The sequence below is a fragment of the Perca flavescens genome, chromosome 21, assembly GCF_004354835.1.
Source record: "Perca flavescens isolate YP-PL-M2 chromosome 21, PFLA_1.0, whole genome shotgun sequence".
Taxonomy (NCBI): Eukaryota; Metazoa; Chordata; class Actinopteri; order Perciformes; family Percidae; genus Perca; species Perca flavescens.
The window spans coordinates 519,975-531,068 of NC_041351.1; the positions used below are offsets into that span (position 1 = coordinate 519,975).

The following is an 11,094-nucleotide window of genomic DNA, read 5'->3' on the forward strand; positions in this document are numbered from 1 at the left end:
CAAAAACTTGTTTTATTTAAATATGTATTTTTGTAAATGCAAACACATGTGATATAAATATTTAGAGAAGAGATCTTAGGGAAGTGCCCCCTGCAGATGCATTCTACTGCCAGGTGTCAACACGTTCTCAGTGCTGTCTACTTGTGATTGGATCACTCAGCACGCTCAGAACAGACCAAAGACATCATTCACTTACCCACTATTCCCTCTATAGGGTTATACATAATATATCATTTATATACATTTAAACCAGGTCAAAACAGACCAGTGTGTGTGTGTGTGTGTGTGTGTGTGTGTGTGTGTCTGTGTCTGTGTGCATGCGTGTGTGTGTGTGTGTGTGTGTATGTGTGTGTCTGTGTGCATGCGTGCGTGCATGTCTGAGTCTCCTGATTGCTGTTTCACCTGCCCCGAGCTGCACTCCTGCAACACATCACACTAATCAATGCTATCAAACAGAACGTTGTTTCAGCTCTCTTCAGCACAGTTCAGACCACAGAGTCAAGAAGGGACGAGTTAAAACTTGCAATTACTTGCAACACATCGGTCTGCATTATCTCCATAGCAACTCTTTGTACTTCAGTTCTATCTTCCGACTTCCAGGCTTTTTGTAGCAGATATATAATTTGTTGGGTCTGAATATGAATATGGATAATGTTAGTGATAGTGAGATGTTTGTTTGTTTCCATTGCTCTAAATCCTCTGCCTGCTCATCTGCTGTTAACCACGCTCAACTTTAACTTTAACTTCATTAATATTGTTAATTTGATATGTGGTGCAGCAAGACAATTAGACCCAAAGCACAACTGAATTAGGAGATCCACATGAATAGTAAGTACAACAAACACAACCATGAATTATAATCATTATTAACTAATAGTTCTACATTCCATAATTAAAGTGCCATTTTTCCATGATATAGTAATCATACTATTCTAGTAACATCCAGATAAATAACACATACATCTATAAATTAATCACTAATCAAATCTGAGCATCAAGTACCATCACAGATAAATAACTTCTACAAATAAACTACTTAAAGAATTTTAAAATAAACCATCTGGCTTTCCACCCTTTCTACATCAGTTGACTGCCCCACCCCTCTAACTTCTGTAATGATCTGACACTGTTAATTAAGTTGTATTAAATTCGGTGGTGATTTGACATTCATATCTGTGCCCGGTGGGAATTTACACACATACATGCAATGGGGTTCATTAGTTGAAATAACGAGCTGTCACAAAGCAGCCGATCACCTCTAAACTCAAATTACAATAGACATTAATTAGCAGGAGTTAATGAAGACTAAATGAGACTCGTCATCTGTAATCAAACACTGTGAAAACTGACAAAGAGAGACGGACAGAGAGATAAAGAAAGAGAGAAAGACGGACGGACAGAGACAGAAAAGGAGACAGACCGAGAAAGACAGAAAGAGACAGGAGAGACAGAGAGCCATCCTGCCTAATGTCTATAATCCTCTTGACGGGAAGACCTGGGGGACGGGATGGGGGGGGGGTGTCAGTCTCTATCTTTAAGATAACCTCCTCGCCTTTATTTTCTCCTCATTTCATCTCCTCCCTTCAGCTGGTAACTCCTCCTGTCTTCGTATGTCTTCAATATTCACAAATGGAATGAGAACAACTGTAATCTGGATTACCTGAGAGTAACAGCAGGGCAGGGATCCTCTGTCTCCATTGCTACAGCAGCTGGGATGTTGGTCTGTACCCTATGACTGTCACAATGTGACACAGCTGAGTAAGGAGAAGGGGCCGGAAGCTGGGCCTTGAGCGTGGCTGTGAGAGCATTTTGGTCACAACAACATTTATGATGGTTTAAAGTAAGTAGTAATATAATTACCTTTTCATAGATTCAACAATCACAGGGAGGTCATCAGGCTCAGCAGGTAGGTCTGGAAAACAGTAGCTGTTGGCCTTGTCCTGTGTGCTGTAAAACAATTGAGTGTAATTTTCTTAACACATGCACATTTGTTTATGCTTCACAATACGTCTTTAACTATTGTCTGTCTAACAGACGCTCAGATCACATGTTCAGAGTGTAAGTGTGTAATATGACTGAGTGCAGTGTGTGCAAATGTAAGTATACTATGTGAGAGTTACAGAACAGTTTACAAAGTATAAGTGAGGTAACTTCTGTCTGTCTGTCTGTCTGTGTGTCACCAAAAATGCTATAAAATGAACACCCAAAATTCAATTAAAGTAAGGGAACGTTACTTTAACTTGATAAGAGAGTTGTTGGGAAACACCCATGTTACTTTTGGTTAATTTGTTAGAAAGACAGCCCTATTTCTGATAAAGACACTCACACAGCATACAGTACAGGCCAAAAGTTTGGACACACCTTGTCATTCAATGCGTTTATTTATTTTCATGACTATTTACATTGTAGATTCTAACTGAAGGCATCAAAACTATGAATGAACACATATGGAATTATGTACTTAACAAAAAAGTGTGAAATAACTGAAAACATGTCTTATATTTTAGATTCTTCAAAGTAGCCACCCTGTGCTTTTTTATTAATGAGGGAATAATTAACTAATGAACCCTGACAAAGCACACCTGTGAAGGTAAAACCATTTCAGGTGACTACCTCATGAAGCTCATTGAGAGAACACCAAGGGTTTGCAGTTATCAAAAAAAGTAAAGGGTGGCTACTTTGAAGAATCTAAAATATAAGACATTTTTTCAGTTATTTCACACTTTTGTGTTAAGTACATAATTCCATATGTGTTCATTCATAGTTTTGATGCCTTAAGTGAGAATCTACAATGTAAATAGTCATGAAAATAAAAAGGAAACACATTGAATGAGAAGGTGTGTCCAAACTTTTGGCCTGTACTGTATATGCTGAACAGACTCACAACATGTAAATTGGTGAGGAGAGCCCTCTTGTGGTTAGAACTGGAAATTGTTCAAAGACAGATAGCTAGATAGATAGATAGATAGATAGATAGATAGATAGATAGCCATAATGGCTGTATTCATTTCTTGCTGTGGAGATTAACGCATAAATTAATTTTTATCCTGTAAAATTATCAGCACAAATGCAACAATAAAAATACATTGAAACCAGCTTTGGTCATGGTTTATAATCAAATCAAAGTATGGACTGCAACCGCCCAATTGGCAAATTGTCTTTCTATAAAACAAATTTAATGGTTTATGGTTTACGAAGCAGCAGTTTGAAGTTGTGTCTGTATGTTTGTATTTGTGTGTGTGTGTGTGTGCTTATTTACTCTGCTGCTACTTACCGTGCAAAGTGACACAAGACCAGTGAATAAGAAGCAGCTCCAAGGCATCCAATCTGATCTGAAAAAAAATAGGTATACATAAGCAAATTGAAAAGAATAATAACCAGAGAGAAAACTATATACAAACATCAATGGTGGAAGAGGTATTCAGATCCTTTACTTATGCTTACACTTTTAGGCGTTGAAGTCTGTTTTAAGCCTGACGGTTTATTAATCGGTATGTTATAATTACACAGTTGTGCTTGTAGGTTTTCAAGTCCATTCTTCAAATTGCAGTCATGCTTGTACATTTATAAGACACATAGTTACTTAATGTATTAGTTTCCCGTCTGGATTTTGTGCAGACCTTATTAGGGCCTGAACACCGACAGCGGCGAAGGCCCTATTGAAACTGAAGGAATTATTATTCTTTTTTACTCACATTGAATTATATAGCTAGAGTACCCAAGTTGGTTACTCGCAAAAACAACAAAGACACAGCAAGTAAAGTGATCCCGACTGGTCCTGGCTAACGCTGCCATGTTAACCCTGCTAACTACTAACGTTACCGGAAGGACGGCGAGGTTGTGGGGTTCTTGGCGGTTCCTAGTGTAATTCTAAGCCGTAAAAATGTGTCTGTCAGTTGGGTACAGAGCTCCGCATAAGGATTGGCTTCTATGACTGTCAATATAGCCAGCATCTAACGTTAGATACACTGCAGTGCTGTGAAGTAATGTCTGGCTATGTGAGACTAGCATCTAACGTTAGCTACTTCGCTGTGCTGTGAAGTAATGTCTGACTATGCGTGGCGATCATCTAGCAACATTGTTGTGGAAGCTGTGGTCTCAGCCTGGCAACCTCCGTGAACTTGGAGTCTGGGGAGGAGGGGGCGGGACAGACGACTCTCTCCAGTATTTTGAATTTGTACTGAAGTAACATTTTTAAACACTAGCTGTCAGTATTACATATAGACATTACACATAGACATTACAGTTAGACATTACAGACATTACAGTTAGACATTACAGACATTACAGTTAGACATCACAGACATTACAGTTAGACATCACAGACATTACAGTTAGACATTACACAGACATTACAGTTAGACATTACAGACATTACAGTTAGTCATTACAGACATTACAGTTAGACATTACACAGACATTACAGTTAGACATTACACAGACATTACAGTTAGTCATTACAGACATTACAGTTAGACATTACACAGACATTACAGTTAGACATTACACAGACATTACAGTTAGTCATTACAGACATTACAGTTAGACATTACACAGACATTACAGTTAAACATCACAGACATTACAGTTAGTCATTACAGACATTACAGTTAGACATCAGAGACATTACAGTTAGACATTACACAGATATGAAAGTTAGACATTACAGTTACACATTACAGACATTACAGTTAGATATTACAGTTAGAAATTACACATAGCCATTACAGTTAGACATCACAGACAATACAATTAGACATTACAGACATTACAGTTAGACAAGACAGATAAACATTACAGACATTAGATTACAGTTAGACAAGACAGATAGACATTACATACATTACATTAAAGTTAGACATTACAGTTAGACATGACAGATAGACATTACAGACATTACAGTTAGACATTACAGACATTACAGTTAGACATTACACATAGACATTACAGTTAGACATTACGGTCAATACAGTTAGACATTACACATCGACATGACAGTTAGACATTACAGTTGGACGTTACAGACATTACAGTTAAGACATTACAAACATTACACCTAAACATGACAGTTAGACATTACACATAGATATGACAGTTAAACATTACATTACAGTCTGACATTACACATACAGTAGAAACAGCTAGAATCAAAGTGTGTGACACTGAAATAATCTGTTGGATGCTGTTCCGCTGGCAGCATATATGCCGCATTCGCTACGGAATCCAAAAGATAGATTCAAAGTGTGAAAATGTGTTTCATTGCGAAGCCGGATTCGCAATCTCATCTAGCAAAGCCGGCTTCGCAAGAAGTGTGTTTTTGACACTTTGAAAATGTACGTCAACCTGGGAACTAGGGGAACTAGGGTAAGGGGGTGATAGCCACGATCATCAAGTGATGATCCTCAACCGTGTGTTGGCCGACATTGTAAAGCCGTCCTCGCAATTTCACCTCGCCATTGTAAAGCCGTCCTCGCAATTTCACCTCGCCATTGTAAAGCCGGCTTCGCAATAGTGAAATGGTATACCAGGGGCACGAAAATATTTTGAGCGCGGTTAAGTGTGAACATAGCGGGGGGGCTTAAGTGTGGGTTCCCGGGACCGACCGGAGGTCAAGGTGCGCTGAGGTGGGCCCTTTTTCCTGAATGTGAACCCGGGGAGGTTAGCCCCATTCTGGGGGCCGATGGGTGGCTCAACCTGGGTGGGCCTTGTAAAGTCTGCTTCGCAATGCCACCTATCCATGCCGGCATTGTAAGGCCAGCTTTACAAATAACGACAGTTGGGCTTAGGCACCACTGTGCTAGAAAGGTTAAGACTAGGTGAGGGGGTGTGGGTAACAGCCCTCACCCGTGTGTGCTAGTCTGGCATCTCCTAGCAGGAGGGTGGTGGTTGGCACTGTGAAGCCAGCATTGCAAATGATGACAGTTGTGCTTAGGCACCACTGTGCTTGAATGGAACAGCCCACACATAAGGGCAAGGGTGAAAAGGAATGCAACAGATAGATTCAAAGTGTGAAAATGTGTTTCATTGCAAAGCCGGATTCGCAATCTCATCTAGCAAAGCCGGCTTCGCAAGGAGTGTGTTTTTGACACTTTGTAATAATCTGTTGGATGCTGTTCCGCTGGCAGCATATATGCCGCATTCGCTACGGAATCCAACAGATAGATTCAAAGTGTGAAAATGTGTTTCATTGCAAAGCCGGATTCGCAATCTCATCTAGCAAAGCCGGCTTCGCAAGGAGTGTGTTTTTGACACTTTGAAAATGTACGTCAACCGGGGAACTAGGTAAGGGGGTGATAGCCACGATCATCAAGTGATGATCCTCAACCCTGTGTTGGCCGACATTGTAAAGCCGTATTCGCAATTTCACCTCGCCATTGTAAAGCCGTATTCGCAATTTCACCTCGCCATTGTAAAGCCGGCTTCGCAATAGTGAAATGGTATACCCGGGGCACGAAAATATTTTGAGCGCGGTTAAGTGTGAACATAGCGGGGGGGCTTAAGTGTGGGTTCCCGGGACCGACCGGAGGTCAAGGTGCGGTTAGGGTTAGGGGTCAGGGGTTAGGATTAAATGTTGAATTCTGACGCTGAAAGCGTCAGAATTTATGCACTAACCATTTTTGTCTGCAGGGTTGAGCAACCTCACTTCTCATTCAGGCCCCCCGGAATTAAAGTACCCAGTCTGGCAATCCAGGTTTTTTCTGCTTTTCTCCTTTGAGCTGTGGACCAATGAGGGTTAGATTCAAGAACAGTGGCTGTAAGATTAATCCAACCATGTTCAATAAAATGTTTGACCAGAGGGATATGTATGTTCCTTCCTTTATTAATATTATACCTGTGTTGTGTGAACCTCATGAGGATTGTGTTCCCCGTTTCTCCTACATACTGAAGTTGACATTGTAAACACCTTATCAAATAAATACAATTTTTTGACTGTGCTCGTGTGTCTTTTTGGGTGAGAAAAACCTCTTTAGTACTCTGGTTCTGTACCCATTTACGATTTTTAAAAAAATCTGTTTGTGCTCTGCTTTTAGGTTCCTTTAATGTTTTTAATTTTGCTTTAACCAGTATTAAATTCCTATTTTTTCTGTAGGCAGCAAGGATCCTGTGATCTTTTAGAAATAAAGTATTTCCACCTGATCTATAAAAAATATTTTTAACCACCCTCAATAATTGAGTATTCGCCCTGGAATAAGTAGTGATTATAGGGAGGGTTGGATCTAAACAGATGGGCTTAACTTCCCTGAATGTCCTAAGAATTTGGCGAAGCATGGAGCGTTTGTACCCCCTACTGGTCAAACTGGAGAACAAAATTTGAACTGCATGTAAAAAGTCTTGATTTCTGGTACAAATCCTGCTGAATCTGAGAAGTTGTGATTTGACCAGACCAGCGAAGGTATGTCTGGGATGGTAGCTGGATCTAAAAAGAAGCGCATGTGTGTCTGTGTCTTTAAAGAAAACTTTTATCTCCAGTTTACCTGTGTCTTCAAAATTGTCCCCTTTAAAAGTTGTTGTGTCCAAGAAATCTACAGAATTTAGATTTAAAGTAGACTTTAGCCTTATAGAAGGGTTGTGATTATTGAGAGTGGTTAAAAACACTTTAAACTCTTCTTCTGAGTGGTGCCACACCCCCCATATGTCATCCAGATATCTTAGATAGTAAAGTGGTTTTTTCTGGCATTTTGACAAAGCTCCTTCTTCCCAGTCAGACATAAATATATCGGCGTACCCAGGCGCAAATTTCTTCCCCATGGAGGTCCCTTTAATCTGCAGAAAATATTGATTATTAAATTCAAAGTCGTTTTTGGTCAAATTGATCTCTAATAATTGCAACAGCTCCTTGTCTGGACGTCTGCTGTTGGGGTATTTTTGGAATATTTTTTTGATAGACAAAAGTCCTTCAGTTGAGTTAATGTTAGGTGGTACAACGAGTCAACGTCCAAGGTGAAAAGAAAAGCACCAGGGGGGATTTTTGCCTCCTTTATTTTTTGTATAAAATGGTAAGAATCCTTAACGTAACTAGGGTGTAATTTGGCAAGGGGGTTTAAATAATAGTCAATAAATTCTGCCGATAATAGGATTCGCTGTCGCAGTCGGACACGATAGGTCTGCCTGGTGGGATTTTAAAGGGACACTCCAGGTCTCTCCTTTCTTGTGAATCTTTGGCAATAAATAAAATAATCTGGCACGAGGATCCTTGCTGCCTAGCAGGTAAAGTTTCTGTTTGTTGTTTATGAATTTTTTATTGTATAATGATTCAATTATTTTCTCAATTAAAGGTATTGTTTCCCTATATATAGGTTTCTGCAGTTTTTTATAATAAGTTACATCATTCAGTTGTCTTAACCCTTCCCACAGGTAATCATCCCTGTCCATTAAAACCACCGCTCCCTTTATCAGCTGGTTTGATGACAATATCGTGATTTTTTTGTAGAGAGGTAAGTGCTTCTATTTCAGATTTTTTAAGATTGGGTTTAGTCCAGCCAATTTTGTAGTTTTCCTGAAAATATTGCATATCAGTTTTAATTAGTGTTCCAATTTCAGGGGGAAGCTGTGCCGTAGAGGGAGCCCAGGTGGATTTTGGAATAAATGGTAAGTGTTCAGTGCTCTGCTTATGCTCGTAATAAACAGCAAGTTTTAACTTTCTGTGGTATTGTTGCAGGTCAAATCTAGTCTGATCTTTCATCTCTATTACCAACAGTAGTTACAGATGGAATAAACGTAAGCCCCTGTTCAGGAGAGAGCTTTGTGCTGCCGTCAATTTAAACCTTTTACACAGATTAATCACATTTTTTTTTCATTGCTTGACCCCGTCTGTTTACCTGTGTTTATGGGGCCTAACCTTTTAAACAGGCCAGCCAATGTTCCAGCATCTGGCTGGCTGTGGCACTGGTCCAGTGAATGGAATCCTTTTCCGTCGTGAAGCTGTTCCTGGACAATTGGGGAAAGCATCTCTGGTGAGCAGCAATGTATGTGTTAAGCAGCCTCAGATTCTCCTGTTCTGAGGGTGGGAGTGCCCTGCTGAAGTTGATGAGGGGAATGAAGACTTGGGCATTGGGGAAAGCAAAGTGGGCCGTTTTAACAGCCCGTTGTATCTGTGGGATTGAGGTTTGCTCCGGTTTTTGAGCCCTGTTGTTGATGCCAAAGGATAGGACTATTTTTTCAACAGATGGAGATACAGGTGTTTTGTCCAGAATGGCTTCTAAATGCCTAAACGTGGCCCCTGGGAAGCTATCTATTTGTAGCTCGGGCTGTGTGAATGAAGGGAATTTTGCCACATTTGAGTCTCCTAGGATTACGAATTTCTTCCTTGCCACGAACTCCCAATCTGAAAACTTCTTGTCTGTGTTCTCATGTCTAAAGGGCCTGCCTTCGGGCCTCCCCATTGTGGGTGAGGAAAAATTGAGTTGGCTCTGGATCAGTTCTCGTGTGGAATGTGTGGGGCCCAGTCTAAATCGTGCGGCAAAAGCTGTCACGGTGTTACCTTCAGGGACTAGTTCCTGATCCGCGGGTTGAGGGGCCTCCACTAAAATCAGGTCCGACGAGGATCCTGCCGTCTGGGGATCTAGGATCTCTGTGTCAATCAGTGGAGGAGGAGGAGCAGGTTTGCAGGTGGAAACTCTGCGTGTAGGCCTTTGTTCCCTGGGTACGTCTTGCATTGGAATGGTAGGGGAGGGGGGGGGGGGCAGGGAGGGTGAGGGAGAGAGCAAGGGAGATGGGGGAGGAAGGGCAGAGTTCAGGAGAAGAGGAAGGGAGTGGTGAGGGCTGTTTTACCTCTTCCTCAGGTTGTGGTTCGGGGGTCCAATCTCCTCTTCCCTCAGTCATGGTGCTAGTAGAAACTAGCTGTGGCTTCTCTGATGGAGTTGGTGTATCCAGCAATGTTTGGACCACAGGCGGGGCGTGAAGCTCAGCAGTGATGGTGATTTGTCTGGTTTCTGCTGTCTCACCCTGTGTCTCGGTGTTTGATGTTGTAGAAGAGTGCCCGTCCCCTTGTGTAGTTCCGGCAGGCTTTCCAGTTGTTGAAGTTTCCCTCTGTATTCCGGTGTGTGGCGATGCAGATGGCTGCTCGTCCTCCGGTGCCTCCTCGATCACCATGTCTGAAATCCCAGAGTTTCGGGTCCTGGTGGCACGTCTGGGTCTCTGTTCAGGATCCTGTTGTGATGGTTGTGGTTGTGCGTCCACTGCTGTTATGTCAGCCTGTGTCTGTGCAGTGGCAGTTGGTGGTGTCTGGGTCTGCGCAGTGACAGCAGGTGAGTCTTGTGTGTTGTTTTCAGGAGATGCATCCAGGATTTTGCTGTAAACTAGATCTAGCGTCTCCTGTCTGAGCCTTCGGCGAAATTGGCTCCTGCACCAAGAAGCTGCAATGTCATAGTTCTTGGTCCAGTCCGAGTGTAGGTGTCGTGTGAGGGTGTGTAGGTTCACATTTAAAATGTCAGTGTAGTGTTCTTTGAGGATGACTAGTGTTGTGTGCTCCCATTGTTTTGCATTGCCTTCAATGAGTGTGGTAGTTTTAGAACTGGGAGCTGCAGGTTTGATCATCTCAGCCAAGTTGTTAGTCATTTTAGCAATAGCAGCAGGTGGGTTTTCAGCTGTGACATTGCTTAAGTGGTGTGCTGCCCTGATCATTTTGTGAATAAGACGTGTCTTGAGAATAAATTCTGGATCAGTAGCATGAGCATTAGTGTTGTTTTTTGCAAACCTGGTGTTTTGTTGGCCATTAGTGTTGTAGTGAAATGGCCGCCGAAGCAATTGCCGTCCGTCGGTGGATGGAGCATTGTACCGCTGTGCCGTGAAGCGGGGGTTTTGGTAGCGCTGCTGCTGGCCTCCCCCTCTGTTGTAGGTGTAGTTATTCTGGCGGTGATTGTTTTGGTTACCGTAGAAAGGTTGGCGGTAGTTGGAATAGCCCCCTCTTCGGTTCCACTGTGTGGTCTGAGCGGATCCGTTTTGCTGGCTCCACTTCGTCACCGCAGCGTAGCTCCGTTGGTCTCGGTTGGGCTGGTAGTTGTTACCTCGATAAGAAGACCATCCAGTCGACGGGGCTGTGTAGTTTCTATTCCAGTGGTTGTTGTTGTTGTTGTTGTTGTTGTTACGTCGCCG

The 11,094-nt window shown here is 42.0% G+C and overlaps 1 long non-coding RNA gene across 1 annotated transcript; it reads right to left on the reverse strand.

Annotated features, from left to right (window-relative positions):
* Positions 1–301: 301 nt before the first annotated feature.
* LOC114548394 (uncharacterized) lies at positions 302–3,335 on the reverse strand. Its single transcript, XR_003691354.1, has 3 exons — positions 3,275–3,335; positions 1,861–1,947; positions 302–1,735 (listed from the first exon to the last, which is right to left on the reverse strand). It is a non-coding gene; the product is annotated as an uncharacterized LOC114548394 (long non-coding RNA).
* Positions 3,336–11,094: the final 7,759 nt, after the last annotated feature.